Source organism: Peromyscus eremicus, chromosome 20, assembly GCF_949786415.1.
Source record: "Peromyscus eremicus chromosome 20, PerEre_H2_v1, whole genome shotgun sequence".
NCBI classification, from domain to species: Eukaryota; Metazoa; Chordata; class Mammalia; order Rodentia; family Cricetidae; genus Peromyscus; species Peromyscus eremicus.
In genome coordinates, this window is record NC_081436.1 from 60,814,701 (window position 1) to 60,824,252 (window position 9,552).

Below are 9,552 nucleotides of genomic sequence, written 5' to 3' on the forward strand. Positions count from 1 at the left end.
GAGGTGTGAGAGTTATGTTTGCCTAGCACCCAGCCACATATTAACAGGGAAGCTGATTGCTTCTCCATATTCCTCTGTGGGAATCTAAGAAAGCACGAAACAGTCTTGGATAAGCAGGAGTATTCCAGGCAAAGAGTAGGAGAGAAGGGATGTAACTTGGCTGTAGGGTACTTGCCTAGCCTGCATATATAAGGTCCAATGCCCAAAGACAAAAATTAACCGTGAAATATTGTACCTATTTGCCAATATCTCTGGTGGAAACACTTCTCTTGTGGTAGATTTCAGGCAACCAACATGACGTCCCTGAACACTGGGCCCAGCTGGGCAGGAGCTAGTAAAGCAGCAATCCACGTACCAGAGGGGAGACAGGTGACAGACACTGAGCAGCCAAAGGCACAGATGGTTGGAGGAGTCTGCAGACAGGTTGGCTGTTGGCCTGCAGAATGTGAGCTGGGGGCTGGGAGACACGAGGAAAGAGAGAGATGGGCACAATATGAGAAAGACAAAGAGAACGAGCGGAGCTTGGGACGGGAGACATACATTGTGAAAGTATCTGGAAAACAGTTGGGGAAGGGATCGCAGAAGACATTGGATTTTTGCAAATTCTGACTCTGGTGCAGTGGATAACGTTCTAAACCAGCAGTTCTCACTCAGCCTGTGGGTCGTGACCTCTGTGGGGGCCAAATGATCCTTCCACAGTGGTTGCCTAAGACCATCGGTAAGCACAGATGTTTATATTACGATTTATTTATAACAGCAGCAAAGTTACAGTTTTGAAGTAGCAACGAAACTAATTTCATGGTTGGGGTCACCACAGCAGGAGGAACTGTATGAAAGAGTTGCAGCGTTAGGAAGGTTGAGAACCAGCGCTCTGAACCTTCATGCGTAGAGGAATAATTGGAGTGACAGTGTGGTGAAGTAGCTGGGGTGCGGGAGGGAAGGAATGGGGTGACCGGCTGGCCCACACATCTTCAGAATAGTCTTGCCATGAGGTCTAAGCTACCATTCGGTCTCTTTGAGCTATTACTAAGTACAATTTGTATATATCCTACCTCAGGGGGTTCTTTAACTCAGGCCTTTAGAAGAGAATGAAAAGTAATGATAAAATAATAATTTTTTAATGTGGATAAATAGAAGCCACACAATATCCTGAATAGCTCTCTCCAACACAAATGTGGATGCGTACATTTTAATGTGGTAAACTCAGCTACGCGTCCCTGTGAGGGCGGTTATGTTATCCCATGACATCCCTGGTCGTCCACAATAGAGGTTATTTCCCCTGCCTCTCCCTGTCTGATTGTTAGTTCTTGTTGCCTCTCCCTGAGTGTCACATTGGTCCCATTAAGCCCTCGGATCTGTTTTCTGTTTGCTTTTCCGTTATGGAAGAGCTTACTCCCTTCACTGCGGGGCGTGGGTTTCCACAGCTGCCCGCTGCCCGCCTCCCCCCATGCTGAGCCAGCTTGCCTCTGAGGAAAGCATGGAGATCAAAAGCAGCATCCACCCTAGAAATGTTGTGCTTGGGTTCCCTACTTCCCTGGGTGATACTCCGGCCACCTGGGTGAATAGAAGCCCACACCACGGTCACAGAACGGCAGCTGCTGTGGCCATGTCACATGGTTCTGGCATGGTGTTGTGGGCAGCTGCCTGTCCTTGTTTCCTTTCTATGGCTGTGATAAAATACCCTGACAAAAGCAACTTTTGAAAAGAAATGGTGGCCGGGCGGTGGTGGCGCACGCCTTTAACCCCGGCACTCAGGAGGCAGAGGCAGCTGGATCTCTGTGAGTTCAAGGCCAGCCTGGCCTACAGAATGAGTTCCAGGACAGCCAGAGCTGCTACACAGAGAAACCCTGTCTCGGGGACGGGGGTAGGGTGGGGGTGGGGGTGGGGGTGGGGGTGGGTGGGCGGGGGGGGGGGCAGGGAGATAAATGGTTTATTTAGCTTATAGTTCTAGATTGTAGTCCGGCATTTTGGGGAAGTCAAGGCAGGAATGTGAGGAAGCGTCCACAGTCAAGAGCAGAGAGAGAAAGGAATACACACATGCCCCTTGGCTCGGCTCACTTTCCCCTCTTTTTTACAGTCCAGGACCCAAGAGCAGGTGCCACCCATTTGGGGGGTTGGGTCTTTCTGCATCAGTTAACACAATCAAGACAGTCTCCCACAGACATGCCCACAGGTCAGCTTGATCCAGGCAGCCCCTCACTGAGCGTCTTTTCTGAGGTGATTCTAGACTGTGTCCAGTTGACAATTAAGATGAAACATCACGGCACTACTGTCCATGCCTGCAAGGGGTCCTGCCATTTAGAGAAGAGTATGTACAAGCCACAGTGTCTGCAGTCTCATGCCAACACTCCCCGCCCATCCCCGCCCTCCCGCCTGCCTGCCTGCCCGCCCGCCACAGATCTCCTTTCCTTCCTATTCCGAGCATCAGAACCAATATTTGTTACCAAAGCCTGGGACTGTGCAGCCCAGCACCTTCAACTGTTTTCCCACCAGCAGATGGGGCAGCAGGAGAGCAGGAGGGGACCTGCGGACATCTCACTCCTCCAGCTTGGATGGGAGGCTACAAGTCTGCCCATTTCCTCCCAAGCTGCCGCTGCTGCTGCTGCCGCTGCTGCCGCCCAGCATCTGTCAAAGCGGAACTTCTGATTGACGGTTGGGACCTTAGTGAATCCCTACACGGCAATCGCAACTACTATTGCCTCTCTACCGTAGACTCCAGCATCAAGATCTGCAAGTTGGGTCTGGCTCAGGTCTGTAGGTAGGCAAGTGGTAGGGGCAGGAGGATTACACGTTCAAGGCTTGCTTGGGCTACAGATCAAATTAAAGGACAACTCAACAAGATACTGTGTGTGTCCTACAGTCGGAAAACCTGATTAAACCTCAATGATTCTTGTGTCAACAGAATTGCCAAATTGAGCAAACTCAAATGCAAATAAAAATAAGCATTGTTTATCGGACATCCCTATGAGTCCTTTATTTGTCATAAAGCCCAGCAATCGTTTTAAACAATTACAATGGTGACTAATTGGAGAAACAAGGTGAGAACGAGAAGATACAGCAAGGCTCTGCTGGAGTAGTGACGGCTGGGATCGAGTCACGTGTGATTCCTCTCAGAGACCCCAGCTCTACTTCTCTGCTGCTGTCACAGTGGCAGGAACGCCCACTAACGGGAACGTATTTCCTTCTGGGCAGGAGAATGAAGTCTCTGGTTTGGATGGAGACCTTACCTTCTAGTTAGGCAGGTCAGTGACCTGCAGGGACACCCTGGAAAGGCGGGTCTACCTTAACCATGCTACAGAGACTGGAGGAATAATCAGCGCTTGAAGGAGGTAATTGTAGAATATTATATTAAGGCATGTTACTTTTGTTTTGTTTTGTTTTTCGAGACAGGGTTTCTCTGTGTAGCTTTGCGCCTTTCCTGGGACTCACTTGGTAGCCCAGGCTTGCCTTGAACTCACAGAGATCTGCCTGGCTCTGCCTCCCGAGTGCTGGGATTAAAGGCGTGTGCCACCACCGCCCGGCTAGGCGTGTTACTTTTGTTTATGCTCTGGAACATTTGTTTCATGATGCAAAGATGTGTCTGATTAAATAAAATTCACCCAACTCAGGAGGCTGAGTCAACAACTAGCTGACAGGAAGTGGTAGGGAGGAGCCAGGTGAAAAGGGGTTTTTAAGGCAGGGAGAGGAGGAGGAAGGCTTTTTGGAGGATGCGAGCAAGGAGAGGAGGTGAGTTACTTGCTATTCAGCTTCTCTGAGGAGCAGAATTCCATCTTAACCTTTGAATCTTGAGTTCTTTAGAGGGACAGAGATTTAGTTAAGTTTCCTTTGTGGCTTTGCAAGAGTCGGTGTCTGAGGGAACAGAATGCCCTCCCGATATGACCCTAACCACTGCTGGTAGCCACAGAGTTGGAGTTGCTGATTCAGACAGCCGTGGCTTAAAAGGCAGCAACATTTTTTAAAAAGGACAACAGGTAATAGTCCTTCCCTACCCGGAACACCCACCCCAACTGTAGTCTCTACAAACCTCCATGGGGTTTTGTTGAGCCTGCCTGCCTTTGGTAGTCCTTATAGACAGGCAGAACTTCTATTTTTTTTTTCCTTCTGTCTCTTTTGGGTGCTTCCCAGAGCCCAGACACACTCCTGATACTCTGGGTTCCCTTCACGTCTCTGAAGCTCCCTGTCGGACACATGGCTCACCTCCAGCCCCCTCAGCACGAATGCCTCGCTCTCTCCCTCTTAAGTTCCCATCTACGAATCTACAAGAAACTTTTCTCTGAAACTTACTTTCTGTGATCCATGAATTTTACTCTTTGAGGGACAATACAAGGACCCCTCAAGCAGTAGCTTTGGTGGCTGTTAAGTTTCTGGGACCCTAGCTTCCCCCCAAAAGACATCCTTCTCAAGTATACCCAATATTCCTGTATCATTGTCTCCTTGAGTATATTATCAGATAAAGTATTGCTGATGTTTGTAATTTTCTCTACATTATTTTAACTCTAGGCCTGTGTACCTACTTGTCATTCTTTGTTATTTATGAAGCAAAGGGTTTTTAGCCAAATTAGAGGCAAGACAGAGCAGCGAGTTTCGGATGACAGAGCCTGCGTTCTGGGTGAGATGGTGGAGGAGAAGCTGCCTCTGTGCCAGTTCCACGGGGAGAAGAAGAATCAGTACAAGAGAAAACCAGACTTTTCCAAAGAAAGGAAGAGAAGAGCTGGCAGATTCACAGAGGTCGTGAAGGAGCAGCTGAAAAGGGCTGAGAAAACCGGGAGAAGAGAAGAGAGGTCCTGAGGGAAAGACCTCACCCATCAAAGGACTCTGAAAATACAAAATTGTGTGAAAGGAGAGAGCCTGAACTGAGAGTGGGGTGGAGGGATGTGTGTGTGTGTGTGTAGGGGGAGGGAGTGCGTGTGAGGGGGTGTTCCCCCATCCTCTAAAATAACTAGCTTAAGTGGGTGTTCTCCCAGGGTCAGTGGGAAGCCGATACAGCGATGGTCCAGGGTGGTAGGGCCACATCCTGAGTTGGCAGCAGAACTTGGCAGTGCCGTTCATGTTACACTGTTTTGGAAGGCATGAAGATTCAAGATTGAGGAGATGGACATGGACAGCAGCTACAACCAGCTAATGTGTGGAAGGCTCAGAGTCCCTGCAAAGAGGCCCTAAGAGGCTGGCGTGTAAAGAAATAAAGGTGAAGCCCACGCTGCAGTAGGAACCCCAGGATACTGGGGATGCCAGGACCATGGGACACCTGCCGGTGGTGTTGAGTCTGGCTCAAGAGAGAGGGGGTGTGTTTCCAGCACCAGAACTGGGAGTCAAGCACTACTCAGGTTCTTCAAAGCCCGGTTAATTACATTCCGAGGTCCAGATGAAGAACATGGAGCTGTTTATTTACCCTGCTGGATTTTGATCTTGCTTTGCTCCAATCATTCATTCCTTGTTCTGCCGCAATTCTTCTTTTCTAGAATAAAGATACTTAAAGTTGAACCAAATGCATTTTCCACTATAATATGGTCGTGAACCTATGGGGACAAGGAGAGAAGTTGTGGCGTCCAGTGATGTATTCGGGCTGGCGAGACAGCTCAGTGTATAAAGGCACTGACTGGCAAGCCTGACAACCAGCTTAAGTTTGATCCTTGGGTCCCACGTGGTAGAACGGAGAGAACCTACTCCCTAAAGTTGTCCTCTGACCTCTCTACATGCCATGACACCCATGCTCACATGCCTGCACATATCCACACAACAAGCAAATGAAGAAAAAAAAAATACCCATAGTGGATACAATCCTGTAGCTGTAAGTTTTCTCAGGTCCTGCCTGGCCTGCATTCCCTCATTCCTCTGGTCCTACCCGGCTCCATGGTCCCTCAGCTGCTCATAAAATAATTATGCAGAGGCTTAATATTAATTATCAATTGTATGGTCTATGGTAGGCTTCTTGCTAGCTAGCTCTTACAACTTGTTCCATTTCTATTAATCTATGAGTTGCCATGTGGCTGCGGCGTTACCAGTCTGCTGGCATCTTGCTGCTTCTCCAGTGGCTCAAGTCTCCCCCCCCCTCCTTTCTTCTCTCTGTCTATCTGCTTGGATTTCCTGCCTGCCTCTAAGCTGCCCTGCCATAGGCCAGTGCAGCTTTATTTATCAACCAATCAGAGCAACACATATTCACAGCATACGGAAAGACATCCCATAGCACAGTCCACATAGTGACTCACAACTATTTGTAATTCCGGTTCCAGGGAACCCAACACCTTCTTCTGGCCTCAGAAGTTACCAGGAATAAACAGATATACATGCAGGCAAAACATCCATCAATATAAAATACTTAAATTTATTTTTTAAAGGATAAGTATAAGGGAGGGGCTGGAGAGATGGCTCAGGGATTAAGAGAGAGTACTGCTCTACTGAGGACTCAGTTTAGTTCCCAGCAGCCATGTCAGGTGGCTCACAACTGCCGTGGAATCAGGAGTTCAAAGCCTGCCAGGGCTACATAAGACCCTGTCCAAAAGAAAAAGGGAAGCCGGGCGGTGGTGGCACACGCCTTTAATCCCAGCACTCAGGAGGCAGAGCCAGGCGGATCTCTGTGAGTTCGAGGCCAGCCTGGACTACCAAGTGAGTCCCAGGAAAGGCGCAAAGCTACACAGAGAAACCCTGTCTCAAAAAACCAAAAAAAAAAAAAAAAAAAAAAAGAAAGAAAGAAAGAAAGAAAAAGGGAAAGAAAGCTGTGGATGTGGCTTAGTGCTGTCATACTTGTCCAGCATGTGTGAGGCTCTGGGTTCAACCCCAATACTGAAAAAAAAAGGTTTAAAGATACATTATAGGGCCTGTAAGATGGCTCAGCAGGTGAAGGTGCTTGCCACCAAGCGATGTAACATGAGGTCTGTCCCTTTGGTCCTGTGCTGATATTTTTGTGTCAGTTCAATGGCACAAGCTAACGTCATCCAAAAGGAAGGGACCTTAGTTGACAAACTGCCTCCACACGGCTGGGCTGCAAAGCCAGACTCTACACACAAACACACACACAAGGGTACAGCAGAACAAGGATGGCGCTCATTATGAACTTCTCAAGTGACCTCAGTGAGCTGGAAATCACCCTGAATGCTTCTGAAAGGGATTTTGATCCTTCCCCAGAAAACAAATGGGTTTGAATGCCTGCCCTAACATCAATCCATTAAGACTCCTCATGTTCCAGAAGTAATGAAAGAATAATTACAGCTCTTCACTTTCGCTGTCTTGTTCCCTGGAGAAAGTTTCTGGAGGAGTGAGTATAAAGAAACTCTCTGTCGGTTAACAGTCTTGAATTTGTGTGTGGATTAACAATTAGTCTGAATTCAGTATCCAGGGAAATGTTTCTCTGACTGGCTATGGCTGCACTTTAGGAATTAACTTGGAAGAAAAAAAAAAAAAACAATGTTGTTCTGGAAAGGAATGTTCTGGAACCCAAGTCATCTCCAATCATTTGAAATCCCCTTTGGCAAAATTTAAAAGAAGACATAATCAGATCCTATGGAGAGATTTTAGCCTTAACTTCTCCACCTTTGCTCTGAAGAGGATTAAGTCTGTGGGATTTCAAAAACCCCTTTACCTTATCTCATTATTAATTTGGTAGGTTAGAAATAGACTGGGCATGCGTAATTCCAGGGTTTGGGAGATGGAGTGGAGGCAAGGGCATCAGGAATTCAAGGTTACAAGAAACTGTCTCAAAAAAAAAAAAAAAAAAGAAAAGAAAAGAAACCAAACAAGTCAGTGGGTTTGCTCAGTGGTTACAGACACTTGCCCATCAAACCCCATAACCTGAGTTCTAACCTGGGACCCACAATGGTGGAAGGAGAGAATGATTCCTGTGTGTTGTTCTCTGACCTCCACAGGCATGCCATGGCACATACATAATGCCCACCAACAACAACAACACAAAGCACCCCCCCAAAAAATGTAAAATAACATAAAACAAAATACCAACCAAAATTAGCATTCAAAGTAATGGTTTTTAAAAATAAAGAATACTGTCCTTGTACATTTAAATATCTCTGCCTCCCAGTCACCTACAAATTGCTAGTTTTGAACCTATTACTGTTAGGATCTGCTTAATCTTATGAAATATGCATGTGCCTTAAATACATTCAAATATGCTAATGGGTTCTCAGGGGGAAAGTTTATCTTCTCACTGGTTTTCTGTGAGGTGAAAAGTTACCTCAGAGAAGTTCTCTAATTCTTGTCCCATTTGCTCTCTCTCTCCTATCAGCTCTAGAGTCTCCTAAAAGTAACACATCTGCCTTCAAGATTCACATAACTTGGCCGGGACTGAAATTTTGATGGTTCAGTCCCAAACTTCTGGGGTACATTGTGGGAGTCTACTAGAGTCCAGCTCTGACCTGCTCCCACCTTTCAAAGGGTTCTTGGATGGAGGAGAGAGGAATGAGGAAATATTAGATAGAAAGAGATGATAAGAAAGACAGAGACACAGAATAGCTTTGGGAGGGCCCTGGATCAATACCCAGTTGCCCAATCCTTCGTTCAAGAGAGTTTTTTATAATATACCAAGGGGAGAGGTGTAGTGGGTAGCTGTTCCAGCTTTGACCTTGAAGCACTGCCCCTAGTGTGGCAACAAATAATTGCCACTCCTGCCTATAATCTGCCCCTGGGGTATGGCCAAGACGAGACCCCTTAATACCCGAGACTCCTATGTGCTTGCTCTCTCTTGGTTCCTCGTGATTCTGGATGCTGGATTGTAGACCAAGTCAGAGTTCTCCAGAGAACCACGCTAGACTACACCTCATCTCTCCCAGGTCCTGTAATGACCCTTTATTGGTTGTAAGTTACCCCTGAAATAAACCTCTTTTAATTACCAGATAAACTAAATGGAATTGCCTCATTAATTGCCGCTATAGAGAGGCAAAAGACTTCCCCCCTTTCAAGATCAAAGCATAATGTACAGCCAAGTGTAGACCCTTCAAAACACCTGGTAACCACCCCTGGTCAACTTATTATGCAGCCCTGCTGGGTAAAGCAAGGCCAGATTGACCCTGAGTAAGGTCTCACTAGATAGCCTCTGTGAGCCACCATAGTACGTGAAAACCAAATAGGATGGATAGCCTGGGAGACCAAGCTGCTCTGGAAGTCTGCAGTGTACTGAGAGGATGATTGCCTTTAAGAGACAGAGACTCACATCTACCTAGATGCCAACTTCAGCATGAACACCCCTGTACACACATTTTCTCTCTCACACACATACACGCTCTCTCTGTCATACACACACACTCTCTCTCTCTCTCTCTCTCTCTCTCTCTCTCTCTCTCTCTCTCTCTCTCTCTTACATATACACACACTCTGTCAAACACACATTCTCTCTGTCACACACACATACACGCATTTTCTCTATCTTACACAGCCTCACCGCGTAGCCCAAGCTTCAAATTCATGCCGATTGTACTTCAATTTCCTAAGTGTTGTGATATATGAGGCCCCCCAAAAAGTTTTTAAATGAGTGGGCCTGGATGGTAGAGTGCTTGCCCATTATGTGCAGGCCTTGGGTTGGCGCTCCATCATGGCAACAAACAAAAA